Here is a 19,618-nt window from a genome sequence, read left to right as displayed (position 1 = left end):
TTCTGCATGATGCCATAGTGGAGCTACAAGGGTCAATATTAGATTTTTAGATGCTCTGGTCTTGTTGAGCAGCCTTCTCATCAGACAAAACTTGGGAAATGCTTATACGTCGATGTTGTCCCACCGTTGTTGAAATGTATCCTGCCATAGAGCCTTAGGGTCCAGCACTGGTGAACAGTACAGTGAGAACCTGAAGTTCAGGGACGTTGCGGACAGGTCCACTGTTGGGGAACCCCACAAAGTCAGGACTTTGTTGGCTATCAGAGGATTCAAAGACCATTCGGAACTCACTATCCGAGTCGCTCTGCTTAGATTGTCCACGAGCATATTCCTCTTGCCTGGAATGAAGCAAGCTGATAGGGACACCGAATGTTTTTCTGATCATCTTAGAATCTCTACTGCAAGATGGCATAGGGGCTGTGAAAAGGTACCACCTTGTCTATGTAAGCTACTATCGTGGTGTTGTCGCTCATCAACACCACAGTGTGACCTGCCAGCAACTGCTGAAACTGATAAAGAGCTAGAAATGCTGCTCTCATCTCCATGAGATTTATGTGCTGGTACTTTACAGACTCTGACCATAGGCCACAGACTGTGTAATGCAGCAAGTGGGCCCCGCATCCTTCTTTTGATGCATCTCTGTAGAGCATCAAGTCCGGAAGAGGGATGAAAAGATCTTGCCCCTTGCGAAGGTTTACGTCTGCTACCCACCAAAGAAAATCCGTTACTTGTTCCAGAGTGACAGTAACTAGAGTGTCCAGGGAGTCTCGAGTGTTGGTTACACACGGACTTCAGCTGCCATTGGAGGGATCTGATCCTAAGGCGGCCATTTGGAGTTACACGGAGCAGAGAGGTTAGGTGACCTAGTAAACATAACCATTGACGAGCCAGTAGATCTTCCCATCGGAGAAAGGGTGTTGCCATCTCTCTCAGCCTGTGTACTCTGTCGTCTGATGGGAAGACTTTCTGTTTGACGGTGTCTATGATCATACTGATATACCAGTCTCTGAGAAGGAAACAGGGACGACTTCTTGAGACTTATCACAATCCCCAGATCCTGACAAAACTCCAGAAGCATGTCTCTGTGATGAAGAAGGGTCATCCCCGAGTCTGCTAGAATCTACCAATCGTCGAGATACCTGAAGAGACAAATTTCGTTCTAGTGAGCCCAAGATGACACAAGGGTGAACACCCTAGTGAAGACCTGAGGTGCTGTTGCGAGACCGAACGAAGAACCTTGAATGGTATTATTTGTTCTCGTGTAAGAATCTGAGATACTTCCTAGAAGAAAGATGGGTTGGGATCTGGAAGTAGGCGCCCTTGAGATCCAATATGCACATTAAGTGCCTTGGTCGAATTGCCTGGATGACCGTGTCTGCCATCTCCATCCTGAACAGAGTCTGTTGGACAAACCTATTCAGGGTCGAGAGATCGATGACTGGTCTCCAGCCTACAGATGCCTTTTTCACAAGAAAGAGTCGACTGTAAGAGCCTGGAAACTCATCCACATCCTCTTGGAGAGCGCCCTTCTGCAGCATGGTCTAGACATCGGCCTGGAGGGACGGCTCCTTTACGGATCCCTTCACATAGAAGGTTAATGGAATTGGATCCTGAGTCAGAGGAGGGATAGATTGAATGAACAGGATGCAATACCCTACGCCGATCACTTTGATCGTCCACAGATCTGCCCCAGGATGCCACCTCTGTTAGAGCCTCAGCAGCGGTGCAGGCATCCTTCCACAGGTGGTTGGTGATGAGGATTTCCTTCCCTAGCGGGAGAGACCACCTCGACCAATCCCTTTACCTCTTTTCTTACTTCTGGTGGATTTGCTCCATTTCAGCTCTTTAGTCCGAGGACTTAAAGTCGAGGGGTTAGAGATAGCGTGCTGACACTTGGAAGACTGGGATGTCATGGCCCTATGGAGGAATCATTTGATGATTTTCTCCACCTTTCAGCCGCCCTCTCTATCTCTTCCAGATGAAGAGAGAGGAACCCTCGAGAGTGGAATTCCGTAAGCGCATTACTTCCACTTTTGGCACCTGCCTATGGAGCCTCCCTATGACAGTGTCCCTTCTCTCGAGTATGGCGTTTGACTACAAGTTGACAGCGTGGTGCGACAAACCAAGGTCCGCCTTGTGGACTCCTTAGACAAATCTACGGAGCGCACAATGTGACCCAGGGACCCCAACCATGGGTCGACCCATGAAACAGCCTGCATGGTGTACTTCGTGCCTCGCTCTAGATTAAGGAGCTCACCCACCGAAAGTGAAGCTCTCAAAGAGAGTTTGTGTTTGGAAACCCCTTGTTAGAAACTCTCACGTGGGGTTGAGGGACATGGTCGAGTGGGGCTAGTTCTCAATTTCGTAATACTTCCTTTGCAGAATGAAAGGAGGTGGAAGAGACCGAGAACAGGAACCTGCTCCCGAGGAACTGCAAGTTCCAGTTATCTGGGAGACAGCTTTCATTCTGGCTAAAGTCAACCCTTTAGACCAAGGCAAAGCTGCACTGGTCTTAGGGGGTCTATGAGTTCTGAAGATCTCGTCCAAGACCATTTCTTTTCCTTCCTGGGAGGTAGTACCAGGATCTGACAGCTTGTTAATAGTCCTCATACAAGAAAGGACCTGCCAGAAGGTATGCTCCAACTCCTTGCGCTCTTGCTCTGAATGAAAGTTCAGACTAGCCGCCCTAGGGCAATATTCCTTGTCGGTATCCAGAGAATCATCACCTCCAAGCTTACATCCATAGGAGCCTGGGATAGGTCTACGTTGTTAACAGTGTCACGGGAAGGACCTACCATAGGGGACCTCCTGTCCATCTTCGCCTTACGGGCTTCCCTCGCCTTAGTGTTCTTTGGTATCGTCTTGGTAAATGCCTTTCCAGGATGGAGGTGTTTGGAGGAGCTTGTGATACCTTGGGAATGATAGTTATGGGAGGCAAAGGTTCTTCCTCGGCAGGTGGTAAGAAAACTGGATGCAGTTCCAGGGGAACCATTTCGATCTGCTGGGATTAGAAGATATGAACCGTAATTTCCCTGGGCAAGCCAGAATCCCTGCTCGTTTGAGGGTGGAAGAGATTGGCATGAGGTAGTGTATTGTCTCTTACCTTCCTCTTTAGTCGTTTCGTCATAACGTTTCTCGCCTTGACAGGAGTTAAGGGAAGACGTTCGAGAGAACGATCAACAACAGGTGGCACCTCGGCACTGGATCTAGTGAGCGATGATCGCTGTGCCTTCTTGTTCTGGGAGGATCTCCTAGGATCGAGACTTCCATGAGACGAACTCGGCCCTAAACTCTCCAACGGGATCTGAGGAGTCCGGGGATGTGGCAGTGGAGGAGCCACACCCCAGGACTTCTGGAGGGTTGATACAAGGGTATCAAACTAAGAAGGGAGTTCGCTTCTCTTCATGAAGTCCGGGGTTTCCTTACGGGGTCCAGGAGGAGGAGAAGAACATCTCCCAGATGTAACCCGAGAAGGTGCCTGACCTGGGTAACCCCCAGCCTACCCAACTCAGTTGTTAGGCAGTGTTGCCACCTCGCACTTTTTAGAATAATGGCTACCTTCCAGCTTCGCCGAAAGATAATCTACATAAATAACGTAAGGTTTGTTAGTATGGGAACAATAATCTATCTTGGTGATTATGTTTATCCATACCCAATGTTGTGTTTATCCATACATAATGGAAAAAATACAAGATCTTCAGGAGAGGAGGATGGAAGGAATCCTGCCCCTAGTTCAATGCAGACTATAATACCATCCAAATAAGGAAGCAGACAGCAGGGCAGGCAATTTTTATAATGACACATCAGGTCCTTTCACAAATATCTTAAAATAGAGGAGGAAACCATCCTCTCTTGATCAATAATCATTACAAAAAGGTTTCCAACCACATCACAGTTACAGCCTGAAAATGGAAAAATAAGACAGAGCACACGAAGTGTAGTTACCTAACATTCCTATGGAGGGGGACTCCCGAGCAACTCAAACACCTCCTTCACCCCTTACCACCTCCTACTCATGCCAACCACTCTCCTTCCTACCAGTTAATTGAAGTTCATGATTATTTGTTTTGTATTCATTTCAATTAGTCTAATAAAAATTTGTTCTTGTTTTTGGTATGCTTTTACATACTGTACTGTATATTAATATTGTAAACTTCGAGCAGAAATGGCAAATAATAGGAACCCATTAGTGCTATTTTTAGTCATTCTAATGGGGTAAAAATGATTTAGTTTTCAAACTCGGTTCTGGAATGAATTATACATGATTTCCGGATACCACTATATTTTCCATTCCTTTACTTTTATACCTTAGTAATAAGCACTGCTTGAATATTCAAAACAATTCCATTAAAGAATAAATTTCCTTTAAAAGTAAGTCATTTCTTGGAGTTAGGAAAAGATTATTTAGTTAAATTACTCTTCAAAGGAATTTTTTTTTTTTTTTTTTTTTTGGCATTATTTAAATTATGCTCTGAAAAAAGGGAAGTAAATTTAGAAGAAAACAATTTTAAAACTATCAAACTTTATTACTGCAACTAGTTTATATAAAATATACTCATAAGTGGGGGGCCTAACAAGGTGCCTTTATATATAAAATGATAAACATTAACAATAAACAATAATAATATTCCAAGTATGAAACTTACTTGTTGCAAGGTGATAATAAATAACAAATAAAAACATCTATTTTGAACCTTACACTTACAATCACCCAATACATCTTTCATAATTATCGACTTAGCAATAGACATTGACATTTTTTCATAAACTTACAAACGTTCACGGTTTCGGAACAAAACATTCAAACTCCACCTTATATGAACAATTACACAAAGGGGTAAAATCTGGTTTCAGAGTATTAACCTGATTAAAATAAGTTTTCTACTACGCATTTCTTTCAAAATTTATGCATTACCAAATATTACCATTAGAGCATTTTTATTATCACAAGCTTCAACTCTTTTAATCATTAGATAAGAGCCTGTGTCCTACTAAGGTGGGGCAATTGCAAACGAACCATTACTAGTAAACAAAACTATTGATAAGCTTTCTAAATCTTGTTACCCTAGTACCTGATTTTCTAACTGGAAATCTATATATTTATAATTAAAATTAAAAATAAAATTAATTCCTAATCATTAGTTTTCTTGAGCCTTTATAAAAAAAAAATTAAATACAAATAAGGGATGTTAAGGTAAAAAGACTGTATAAGCACCATAACACTCGCATCCCAAACCCTCTATAATCCTCAAATCTTAGCAGTTTCTGCTATGTCAAAACTACTTTCTTTGGTACAGTATATCAGAGCCTTGATTTTTTGTCAAAATATTGTCACAACTAACAAATTTTACCCTTTTTTTAAAAAGATTCTTCATTTTCAACAGTCTGATCTGGCAATAAAAAAAAAGCAAAAACTTGGAAGCACAGGTTTATCCAAAGAATTTTCATACACCTGTAACAAGGGGTGGCATCTTGCTTTTCATTGCTAAACAATCAAATTATGATGGTAAGATTATATTTCTAAATTTCATGTTTCATGAAAGCAGACCACTTATTTCACTGATACATTATCACTGGGAGCATGAATGTATACTAGAGCATAAAATAAAGCTTTCTTGAAAGAAAGTAGAACTCACAACATTTTCCCATGCAAATATCAAAAGTTAGAGGGGTAGCTTCTCTCTATTCATTGCAACAAATTTTGAATGTATTGTAGTAATACTATGGAAAATCTACCATGTTACTCAAGTCAAGCTGTAATTTACTTGTGATAAACTAAAAATACTTATTAACAGGCACTTACAGCTTTTCTAAATTTTATCGTATACCAGGAATATTCTTGCTTAAAGTACTGTACTGAAGCATTACACATGGTTAGGAGAAATGGGAGATGATTTTACCAAGTCTCTATGAACAAAAAAATAAGCTGTATCCATAAAAGCTCAGCTACATAGCATTTAGAGAATAAGACAATAAAAGGAGGGCGATGACGATGAACCTATGAAAAAAGTAGGCATGAAAAATTGAAAAGCTTCTCTAGGATAAAATCAGGACGACATAAATACAAAGTCCATTACCCCTTCTCCAGCAATACAAGCCATATTTGCATGTCACATATATATCCTAGACAAGACATAAAAGAAAGATGTTGATCAGGTAGTACTTGTAATTTGGTGAGTGTACACATACCGGTATTCCTGTCAGTCATTTGTAGGAGACTAAATAAGTTTAAAATGTGAGATACCTGAATGCTTGTACAGTTAAGAGATAACTTACAGTTACCAACAGAAATAAGGTTTCCTTTGATTGCCTGAAGGTCATTTAATGACTTAATTCTGTTTGACTACCTTAAGTGTCATGGCTGTCTGTATGGTACCCTAAAAGTTTACATTTGTCTGTGGTTGACTGATAAAGTCTGGATTTTGTATGGGTGTCTGAGAGAAGGAAGTTGAGAGTTAATGTGAGTAAGGAAGGCTATGAGATGTGCGAGAAGGGAATGTGGTGCAAGGTTGAATGTCATGTTGAATGGAGAGTTACTTGAGGAAGTATATCAGCTCAAGTGCTTGGGGTCTGTTGTTGCAGGAAATGATGGAGTGGAAGCAGATGTACGTCAGAAAGTGAATGAAGGATGTAAAGTGTTGGGGGCAGTGAAGGGAGTGGTAAAGAATAGAGGGTTAGCCATGAATGTAAAGAGAGTTCTGTATGAGAAAGTGATTGTACCAACTGTGATGTATGGATCGGAGTTGTGGGGAATGAAAGTGACGGAGAGACAGAAATTGAATGAGTTCGAGATTAAGTGTCTGAGTATGGCTGGTGTATCTCGATTAAATAGGGATAGGATTGAAGTAGTGAGGGTTAGAAAGGGTGTAAGAAATTATTTAGCAGCTAGAGTGAATATGAATGTGTTGAGGTGGTTTGGCCATATTGAGAGAATGGAAAGTGGCTGTCTGCTAAAGAAGGTGATGAATGCAAGAGTTGATGGGAGAAGTACAAGAAGAAGGCCAAGGTTTGGGTGGATGGATAGAGTGAACAAAGCTCTGGGTGATAGGAGGATAGATGTGAGAGAGGCAAGAGAGCGTGCTAGAAATAGGAATGAATGGCAAGCAATTGTGACACAGTTCCGGTAGGCCCTGCTGCTTCCTCCAGCTGCCTTGGTGACTGCGGAGGGAGCAGCAGTAGGGGATTCAGAATATGAAACTTCATTTCTGGTGGATAACGGGGAAGCATGGGCTGTGGCACGCTAGCAGTACCAGCCAAACTTGGCTGAATCCCTCATCAGGCTGGGAGGAGCGGAGAGAGGAAAGGTCCCCCTTTTTTTCCTTTTTTCTATGTCGGCTACCCCAAAAATTGGGGGAAGTGCATTGGTAAATAGAACAGATAGATAAAAAAAACTCAGTAATATTACCTAGCATCCAATGAGAGCTTGAAGACAACTTTTACAGGTCTGTATTCATGATATAGCCTTATATTCTACAGTAAATTAACCAGACCACTGCATAACTCCTGTGACACACTTAAGGATTCTTAGGCATTTGCATCCTTAACAGGAAATGAAAGCATCCAGAACCTCAACAGGATGCTTCCAAGGGCCAAGTTACTTACTTCTATTGGCTATCTCCCCATCGTTGCCAACAGTCATGTACCTGTCCATACTTAGGAGTGCTTTCTCTACAGCTGCTACTGAACACATTGTTGGTAATGTGAGGTTCTGTACAAGCAACCAATATCCTCCTACAGCATCTCTTTGAAAATTGAGCAAAGGAGTGACACTATGCTATAAAAGCTTCCACTTCTTCCTAAATGCAACAGGGTTCATAGCTACCTGGGATTGCTAAATTGTAACAGGATCTATCTCAGCACAGGGCGAGGGGACAAAAACAAAGTGCCAGGAACAGCACTTGATATTCTAAAGTCCAAAACGAGAAAAAATGGAGTGCTACTTGTTGTGAGACATTGACGAATATTATAAGCTATCAGCAACAGCAAAAGTAAATCAAGTAACTAAGCTATATACTTACATACATACATACATATATATATATATATATATATATATATATATATATATATATATATATATATATATATATATATACTATACATCAATTCTATTCATAATGTAAGTACTAGTAAATAAACATGGGAGAAATTCTCCCTAAACTGGCAGGTGAATCACCTAGTACCCAGCAAAAAAAGAAAAACCTTATGGTTTTTCTCTCAGTTGCCTCCAGTTGTCATTCAAAAAATAAAAACAGCAAACTGTCTTTTTTTGAAAAGGTGAGAAGACAATACTGAAGAGTAAGTAAATATAAAAATGGAATAAAATATAAAAGAACAATTGTTTAGCTGAGCAAGACAGGTTCCTTCAAGTGGCTGGGATACAGGTGGGGGGAAATTATATAGAGATCAGGGCATTCATTTCTTTCCTGAGTGCTTCTCTTTCATACTTGCAATGCAACAAGCAATATTGCATAAATAAAATGAGGCTTTTCTTTGTATGAAAATTAAGAATAGGAAATCTTTTGATAACAAAACAATTCTAACTGAACATTTTGATTGCAATGTCAAAAATACAATATACTGTACCTATGCATCAGCAGTTAAACACAACAGTTGCTGGTCAACTTTAATAACAATCCAATACTTTACCTAACTTGTCATGAGTGCATATTATGAAATACTTTGAACTAAATGAATGAGGAAAACATAATACAGTATATATATATATATATATATATATATATATATATATATATATATATATCTCATATATATATATATATATATATATATGTGTGTGTGTGTGTGTACAATATATGTGTGGTATAATACACTAGAAAACGTATGCGTTTTCACTTTACTATATCCATGCTGAGCAAATTCTACTTCCAATTATGAAATGAAGGGATTAGTTTACCAGTAAACAGAGCAAAGAGCACCTAATGCAAAACTTTATCTTTGCAAGAAAAGACCCCACTAGGAATAGAATAATGGAAGACTGTTTACACCATTTGATATTTATAAAAGTAATTTATTTATCCTAACTAAACAAACTTAGGTCCTTTAAAATACGGACATGTCTTCAGAGATGATAGAACCGCTATTAAATCGTGCGAGGGAGCAGCTTTGTTCAACAATCGGCCTGTCATAGAACAGCCACTTTTGACTTTAGGCCTCGAACTAAGAGGAGTGGTTGATGTGGGAAAAATAATTTAAAAACTCACATTTGTATGACTAGGAAAGATATACAGTAAGTCCCTTTTAATTATTATTTGTTCCCATGCATAGTCAAACATTTCATTCTTTAAAGTAGGGAGACTCACTCATTGGTGGGAGCAAGTCCCGTAGAACCAAACTGGAATGTTCTTTTCTCTTTTTTTCCTTGGACATGAGATCCTTCCTCGTCCCATATGGGAGCAAGGAAGGCAAACTCAACCAACTCCTAACAGTTAGTTATTCATTCTTAGCTAAATCACAATCCTCAAATCGTACTGAGCAAGAGGTAATCTTGATCTCATTCTGGATAGACCGAAGAGGTCATTCCAAGTGACCGAAGTTTAACATGCAAGTGGACACATTAGTGAATCCCTCAGAGCCCAAAGAGGTACTTTTGGAATGACTAATAGCACTAAAAGTCTCTCTAGTCACCTAAAGCATAAAGTCTTTCTCTCTAGAGACTAAGTATGGAGCTAAAGTTCCAATTGAAAGTGGCTTGACAAGTAACAGTTCAGCCAAGACTGTCCCTGTGACAGCTAGTAAACACAAACTATAGAAGATCGGAGGTCATAAAAGACTTCACATAAATCCATGATCATTTCACCTGTACATGTCCACCCAAAGATAGAACCTGGAAGGGCGGTATGGAAAAAAATTTGGATGGAAGATGGAGACAATGTGCAAGGCAAGTCATCTCCTCACTGACAACTTGGAACAGTCTCTACACCACTCACCCACATTCTTCTCCTTCCTTACACCATTCCTCAATTGAGCCTGGAAGGGTAAGAATATATGGAGCAGGGTACAACCTCTTCTGAAGGAAGAACATGCTGGTGGTCATAGCTGTTGTTAAATTTGGAGAAAACCCAGACCTTCCTTAAACACGAGTTATATAACATGGCAGGCCTTGGAAGGCTTTACCAGTCTGCCTCTAAAGATCTGAGCCCTTAAGGGATACAGAACAGTGTATGGAGGAGTACACAGTATCCACTTCCATCACTACCTCAATATCATCCTCCTGAGAGTTAGAGGAGTCCAGTACCTATCAATTCCCTAAAGCAACTATTACTTCTGTGTTCAAAAGGTGCTACCGTGACTGACAATCAGTTAATCGACAGTATAGTACCTCAAAGAAAGCGCCTATGTGCTCTTTAACCTGTTCTGGCATTGTTAAATACTCCTAAAATATGAACAATCAAATCTGAATGGATTGAGGAATGTATAATCGGGAGGCAAATAACGAATCGGAACATGAACAGTCCAATTCTTTGTCCGGGAAACAATTCCTCGTGCCAGAGAGCAAGAAAAGTACAGTGTATCTTCCCTCAGGTGAATTGATGTTATCATGTGGTACAGGAGACCCTTGGTTATGGGGCCGTAAGCACGGATGATCGACTCTGTGTGGTACCACTAACCTCGTACCAGTACAGGCAGCTGTACTGGACCCGAGGACTACTACCCTGATCCTCACGGAATTGAGTACCAGGTGAAACCGCTCTCCTTCTACAAGAGAGTGAGATTACTTGAAGTCCTGCACGGCTTCTACTTCTGAGAATTATCAAAATAGAAAGGAAAAGAGGATGAAAAGGAGGAGGATAGCTTCATGAGTGTATTCATATCCTTAATCGCTTAGGAGTTGGTATTTGGTCCAGGACCAATACCAGATGCTGGTGCATATAACAGTCAATGATGCAACAGTCTTACCAAAAATACTGGTCTCAGAGAAAACTCTGTAACAGTTCGAATACAAATAACGGTTACTGTTACACCAAGCTCACAATCGCTGACTGTACACATAGGTACAGGTTGGTGGGTATGCTCCATTGGCTACACAGTAATGGTATGAAGAGTAGCCTAAGCAATACCCATATCAGACTATCATGCAGTGGTAAAGATGGTTCCAGTTAGGACCGTTCACCCGCAAATGATTAAACAGCGGTGACTGTAACATCAGGCTCATGATCCCTAACAAACACCAAAGGTGCCGGTCTACAGGTGAGTTTAGTACATCACAGAGCATACACCAGGGTAAGAAACAATCTTACATATCATGATAGGAACGAGAAAAGTGAGCATATATTCCCATCCTACTTTGCTGATGTTCAGTCCATGTTGGACCACTTACCTGTTCCCAGTGCAACATTGGTAACTGTAATACCGGCTTAAGCTTGCTTGACTGACCCCAAAGGTACCAGCTAGCAGATGAATACTATCACTCATTGTGAAAGGATGAGAGCAATTACTGTAAGTCACAAGGAACTATCAGCAAGAGCTCTTCCCCTGTGAATATCTTCTCTGCTGTCTTTTTCTCAAGTGAGTGGAAGAGGGAGAGGATATTGGTAGTGGAGGACAGGAGATGGTGAACTCTCCTTGTCTGTGCCAATCATTCTCCGTTCCTGAAACAGAAGTCAGTGTGAGGACGACCGATAAGACTGAGCTCTCTCTGTAGAGGAAACTACAAGAGCTTCTTCCAGTGCAACACAAACCAGTATGCTGGAGATTTTATCACATGGGGAGCACTAGAAACACCCTCTGTTACCGCAGCACTGCACATGATGTGGCCCCCCATAAGAATAATTTTCATTACCAAGCACACAAGTACAGTATGTACAGTGAAACCTCTACATACGATTGTTCCAACATCTGAAGTAAAATTCGATAAAATTTTCGTCTCGACACCCGAAGTCATGCTCAAACATCCGACGTAGATCTTGTTTATGCCGGTAGACGGTAGCACGTCGGAGGGAGGACGTCAATGAGCGTCGAGTCGGTCAGTTCTCTGTTCTCGTACGCATCGTGTGGTTGTCCTCTGTTCAGTCTATTAATAACTGTGCTTATTATCTTCCTTTTCTCATGTTTCATTTTTGATTTTATGTATAATCATGGGTACAGGTATTAGTAGTGGTGAAAAAAGGAAGAAGGCAGTGCTTTCATTAGAATTGAAGCAAGAAATTATAGAAAAACATGAGCGCGGTGTGCGTGTAAGTGATCTGGCTAAACAATATGGTCGGAATATGTCTACGATCTCGTCGATCATCAAGCACAAGGGAGCCATTAAAGCAGTCAAACCATCAAAGGGGATCAAATTGAAGCAAAGAAAACTAAGATTGAATTGAGTGAAAGTGATGAAAATTAAAAATCAAAAAGAAAAAAAAATGTAAAAAAAAAAATATATTATAAAAAAAAAAAAATAATAAATAAGCTAAGTTAGGTTAAAGTTCACGTAGTGTAAGTTAAGAGTAAGTTACGGTACGTTATCACAGTCACCATCTCTACCTCCTCGCCGACCGTCCGTCTCCTCCTACACCTGCGTTGGCCTGTCTCTAAGGTAAAGTGACAATAAAAACTCCTTTTATATTTATTTCTTTATGATTATTCTGTTTTACATCTCTCTTATATAATGCAATTGTATCATTATGTGTTATTATGTGTAGTAATTTATTAAGGAGTTATCATAGGTTTTTGGGCTGTAGAACAAATTATACAAATTAGTGTATTCTTATGGGAATATTTGCTCCAACATACGATTGTTTTAACATACGAAGCAGGTCCCGGAACGAATTAAGATCATATGTAGAGGTTCCACTGTACAAGCATAACTCGATCTGAATCAAATTCCCTCCTGAGGCAGAGAAACTACCACAAAGAAAAATAAGTTAAGCTCATAGATTATTGCCTTCCTGATTGGAGGAGCAAGAACATTCCAAAGAGGAGGGATGCTTGCAATCACCTCTTTATAAAGGTACTTAACACATGGGAGTTTGAAGGTTTCTATTCTCATAAAAAGAAAATTTACTTTACCACACCATATGATTTCCTCTGTATTTGCTTCAACTTACAAATGAAAGCAAGAAAAAATATATCATAAACCAATGCAATAAAAGATCAAGTAGGCATGAGAAAAGCACAACTAGACAGCTGTATGCATTGCAGTCAAAGCCAAAAGTGGCTAATTTCTGACAGGCAGGTGAGTGGGATATTGCCCTTGCAAAACCTGGCATTAAAACAATTCCATAACTGTTCCAGAGACGTCGAAGCCATATCCATATTTTTCAAAGGATGAAAGGTTTGTATAGTCATACTAACAAACATTTTTTCCATCACCAACAGAAGAAATGCACTAACAGAATGATTTGCCTAACATTATTATTTCCCATCATTATTCTCTCATTCTATTATCTAGATCCCTGTTAAAACATACCCCTAAATTTTTACTAGATCATATTACTGTACGCTATATATTGACATTCTACAATCACATGTGCATGCTATGTAGATTTGATTGATGCTCTTAACAATTAGGTAGAAATTATGAATTTATTACGTCCTAATATGGAGTTAGAGACGATAGTTGATCTATATATCTACATATCAAACTGCACAAAGAAAGTAAAGATTCAGAAATGTGAAGATAAGGACAAAAATATATACTATATACTACAGTGGAGATTTGTTCATAAACTCATAAGGTTTACAAAAGAGCATAAAAAAATCACCCATATGGACTCATATCTAACAAATTACCAGTACTAGATGGTTTCATATTTTGATTATTTATCTGGTTGTCAATAAATAATTGCTATTTCTGCAATTTCACCATAAAACAAAACCAGAACACTACTAAGGTCTAGGTGTTCACTTACATAGTTAATTGTTGATGTTTTCTGATAAAATAACCACATTGGTTAAAAAATATTTTCCTCAACTAAAAAATAAAATGTAAAAATGTGATTAGGTACCCTAGTCTTTGTTTCTTGATAAGTTATGTAAATACTTTCTGTTTTTTAAAGGATAAAAAAATCTCCCGTGGTATGTCCACAGCAAATCCTGGTGTCATAATTCAGTAGCCTTGGCAAAACAACTTTAATTTCTTAGTACAAAAGGCTGATTTAAAAGTATTTACTAATTAAGGCTGATTTTGCAAAGCCTAGAAGGGGAAACATTTGGTCAGAACAAAAATTACGGCTGGGAATAGCAGTTTTTCATGCAAAATAAAAAAGGAATAGGAATTAAACCCTTCATCATAAGAAGTTATGAGGAAAAACTATACGTCAACTGCTAAATAATTTCACTGGAAGAAACGCATCGCATATACCATCACCACCACTAGTCAATACCCTGTCTTTCCTCTCTAATATGGTTTCTTATACCTCTTCATGTTTAGCTCTTATTCCAATCACCAAACTCTCTCATAATGTAATTTCATTTTGTAATCCCTAGCATCTAATGAGGCATTCTATTCCATGATCCACAGCACCTGTTCTGTACTTTAATCTCCTCCTAGACACCAATCTCCTGAATGGACACACTAGCATGGTAACTCCTCTATGCTCACTGAGAAGATGCAAAGACATGATGAACTACAACACTGTTTGTGTTAATATGATTACAATTGAAAATCTAATATTGTACCAGCATATAATACACTAATTTCCTTAATTATTTTTCATTTTGTTTGGTAAGTGATATATATATATATATATATATATATATATATATATAATATATATATATATATATATAATATATATATATATTATATATATTATATATATATCTATATATATCTATATATATATATATATATATATATATATATATATATATATATATATATATAGATATATTTTCAACTGTAGTCACATTAACACAAACAGTGGAGTAGTTCATCATATCTTTGCATCTTCTCGGTGAGCATAGAAGTTTTATATATATATATATATATATATATATATATATATATATATATATATATACATACCTTTTTGATACTTTAGGAACTTTTTTCCTTATATTACCTGTCTCCTGGAGAATAAAATGAGAACTTTACAGTATATCCATTTCTATGATAAGAACAGAAAATTATTCAATAAACAAGATAAATTATCCACTAAAACTGTTTTACTTGTACAAGATATGTTTAAAAAATGCAGATTTTATAGCTATCTAGAGATGTAATTAAGAGTCTAATAAAGAAATTTTCCCTCCACTCCAATACCAAATAAAGAAGTAATGAAACTTGATATAAGAGATTCTTACCTTCAGTGGTAATTAATACCTAGGTGAACATATCTTAAACGTTTCACTTTACATAAAATTGCCATTATTCACCAGTGAACACCGATGAACTACCTAGTATTTTTTATATTGATTATGAAACAGCACCAAAAGCATTTCCTGAAATAAATGTGATTTAACTATCTTAAAAAGTGTCAAATGTAAACAATTTCCCTTTCACACTACGTACAGTAATACAAGATACACAGATTCGGATATCTTGAAAAATAAATGTTTACTACATAAATAATGAGACCAAATAGGAGAATACTGTACTTGATAGTTATCTCATTGCCTTTTGATTCTGGGATGAAAACTCTACAGCAAGCAGTACTGATTTCCTATGGCTTGCTACAATAAATTAACTGCACACATTACATAAAATCTACACCTGAATGTGTTACTGTAATCTAATAAACTAATTTTCTGGCTAGTACTGTATTTATAGATTAATGATAATTGTAGTTTATCTGGAAGCCATCATTATACACCAAATGGAGCATTTTGATTATAAAATAATCACAAATAACAAAGAAAACTTGCTTTTATAAGAAGCCTACTGCAAATCCTATGATGTTGATAATGTACCTGATTTACGAGTTTACAAACATATTCAGATGCAGACGAAAAGGAGCACAGATAACATACTACAAATATTCCACTTCAAAGATAGAAAATAGATCCCAAGGATGCTAAGAACAATGAATTAACGGGATTTTCATTCACAAGAAGGATGACAATCACAACCCTCCAACTGTCTTCTCTTAATTATTACTTTTACTGTATAGTACAGTATCTAATCTTTGAAACACTACTCAAGGCACACCTTCAAACACATTTGGAAACTCATAGTCACACCACTGACCATCGATAGGGATTTTGAAAACTACAATGTACTAGTAAATGGTCTTCTCTGCCAAGATATTAATCTAACATTCTCAATAAATAGTGCCATAAACTTGACATCGGGCCTAGTATATGTTCATATTAGTTGAATTTCCTGCTTAAAGCTATACCTTTCTCTGAAAACTTGAAAGCATTTTACTTGACATATTAATTTCCAAAGCATATAACACACAAACAACTGCTCTTTTCCTACCCCTCCTATGGTGTTTCTTAAGTTTCTTCTCCAAGTATTTCTCTTAACAATCAAAGATCTTCAAGTTTCACGTTCTCTTATTCCTTCGCATTAACCTGATTCTACTCATCACAATGGATTCCACTTTTCATCAAAGCTATTTTGGGATGCTTGTTCTCAATCCTAATGTAATGTAATGCTACTACCGAGGATCTCAATACATCTGAATAAATTTCCTTTGATAAACCCAAGACCAAACACATTCTGTTCAAACTTGTATTCTCTACCTCCACAACAAGATTTGGAAACTTAGAAAATGAGTCCCTGACATCTATTTGATGAAAATAATATCAAGCATTAGAAATATCGGACCTGACTATGTTGATACCTATGCTGGAAAATGTTTATGCTCCTAGCTACGTCTGCCTCTCGTAAGTCGTGTGAGCTGTTACATGTATATACTGTATACAGTACTGTAAATTAAGATTTATGAGATATTTTCCTATTCTTGTATGGAGTATATTCCTCTTATAATGGATGGTGTTCACACAGTATTCTTCTAGTTTTCTAACAAGAATTGAACTGAAGTCTTTGAAGTTGCTGTAAATTACAACTGCTTGTAATGACATTTCATACCATATTATAGTAGTTTGAGACAATATTCCTGACAACTACAGTATGTGAAAAGAGAATCATTACCTAGTAACAAAAACTGGCTCGCTTTGTTGTAAGTGGTGATTACAGAGATCTTTACCTTTGTTATATAAGTTTAAATGATTGCATTGTTTTCATTGCAATTAGTGAGCGACTCGTCAAATCTACATTATATAATTCTTTCTGAACTATACGTTTTAAAACCAAATAAACCTACAGTATACTGATAAATATTTCACCTGCATAACTCTTGTCAATAAAGTATAATGCAAGCCAAGAATGTAAAGAACTTTAAAAATGGTCCTTTGGATCATATCTATTGTTGAAAAACAGTCTAGCATTAGTTTAAAAAAAATTCAGAACACTTACAGCTGATATGCACGTAAATGATATGCTAAACAATGACTCACATTCACTAAAGAAAGACATCCTTGCATGACAGCAATTCAATATCAAGCTATTAATGTAATAGTATTGATGTGAGAAGTGTTACTATATTTCAAAATGACAAAGTGATCTGTCATAAAAGTTTCTGCAAGTGACTGACTTGCCGTTATCTTCACAAAGACTTCATTCACCTCTGATATGTACTGGACTTAAAATAATGCTTAAAAGAATTTTTTTCTTTCTCAAAGTCCTACAGTATATCTGAACAACTATCATAGATGTACAAAATTATACTGTAATAATAAATCAGGTTGGGCTGAAAAAATAAATGTGGCTGCATTAGGCAATATCAACATGGCCTATCAATTCCTAGTATAGCAACCATAACCTATTGACAACAGATGTTTTAGTCGCCTGTCCCCATGTTTTAAACACTAACATTTTCATTGACCTGTTAAATAATTAAACGATAATGTTTTATTCAAAATGGACTAATATAGTTTTAACATAGAAATTTTGATTAATGCCACTGAAGTACATCAACTGATGAGTTATTCCATAACAATATTAGTCAAATACTATATTGTGTTATGAGATGTTCTAAAAATGTGTGAATGTACAATAACTGTAGAACAGTTCAGTAGCAAGAATGCTAAAATAAACAGAATCTGAGTCAAATTGCAAAGTAATCTTAAGAAATGATGAAATGTCCACAACATTTCAATTTCATATGTATAAAAAATAAATGTTTCATCTTTAAACAAAATATTTTCATAGATTTTCACTCAATGTCCACAATTCAGATGTAGCACTAATAATGAAGCACTTAAATCGTGCTAGTGTCTGAATATAACCCCCCTCCCCTGATGTTTTAACTTACATTATAACAAGTCTTTCTTTATCCTTTCCCAATAATGCACATTTAATATTTGACTCAGCATATCCAACTTTAATTCCTTACTAATTTTCATAAACTTTTGACTAGAAATACATTATAAACTATTTAAAGTTCTTTATGAGATTAATGATTCCAGTGAAAATTAATTTCCTAAATAATTCAACATGACAACATATTAAAAATATGCACACAATATTTTTTGAAGATTAATTGTAATGCTAAACATACTTTCAATAGAACAACCTTAAACATTAACAGTAAAGATTTTTGTCATTCATTTTAGCAACTTCTTTTCACAAAACTGTAGTACAGAAGGTCCTCGGGTTATGATGGTCTCGAGTTACAATGATTTGCTGTTACAAACGGGCTCCCTTAAGGTACTTAAAAAATTCTTGTAACTTAATTTCGAGCTAGTGTTTGGTTCATTGATATGACGAATTACTTGCCGACACAAAGAGCATTTAACGTCGCAAATTAGCGCGTTACATGCTACTTTAGCATTAGTCTGCCATCTTTGTTTATGATATGAATTTGGAATTTCAATGCTACTCTTCTTTGGAAAGTTTTGTGCCTTTTTATTGTAGTGCATCATGTCTGGGAAGTGTAAGGGAATAATGTTGAGGAACTGTTAAATGTATTAGTTATGGTCTACTAGTACTGTATAAGTGCAGTTACACTACTGTATAGGGTAGGCCAGCAGGTATTTGTATGTATAGGGTACAGTAATTTATGAATGGTAAGGAACTGTTTCCTTTCTTAAAATATATTATGTATATACAATATATAAATATATTTGTATGTTTGTATGTATGTACTGTACAGTATTTGCAGTATGTACGTACAGTATGATATGTACCGTATATAATTCAGACTTCCGGCATGGCAATTGAACAGATCCCCCTCATAACCTGAGAACCTCCAGTATTGTAAACACATTCTGATAGATATAATTACTTATTTTCTATAACAATAGTGTATATCATTAAATCTTTCTTCGTTATTTACATTCTAATGTATAACCATTATATAAGCTTCTATGTTCTGTATAGAGTACTGTATCACAATTTTGTCTATTGTATAACTATTTTAAATAAAGTAGTTCATATAGAACACTTGAAGAGCAATAATCAATAATCAGACAATCTTATTCTACAAAAATACACAGCAAAATTACAAAAACTACATATAATTTCACAAATGATATAACCAAACTACTGAAAACAATATCTTTAAAGAATTAGATGTAGCCAAATGAATCATTATACAGGGATCTTTAATCATACAAATCAATACAGTGGAATCCCACAATAACAGACTGAAGGAGTTTT

The sequence above is a fragment of the Palaemon carinicauda genome, chromosome 22 (assembly GCF_036898095.1).
Source record: "Palaemon carinicauda isolate YSFRI2023 chromosome 22, ASM3689809v2, whole genome shotgun sequence".
In the NCBI taxonomy this organism is placed as follows: domain Eukaryota; kingdom Metazoa; phylum Arthropoda; class Malacostraca; order Decapoda; family Palaemonidae; genus Palaemon; species Palaemon carinicauda.
Note: the sequence above shows the minus strand (reverse complement) of the source record.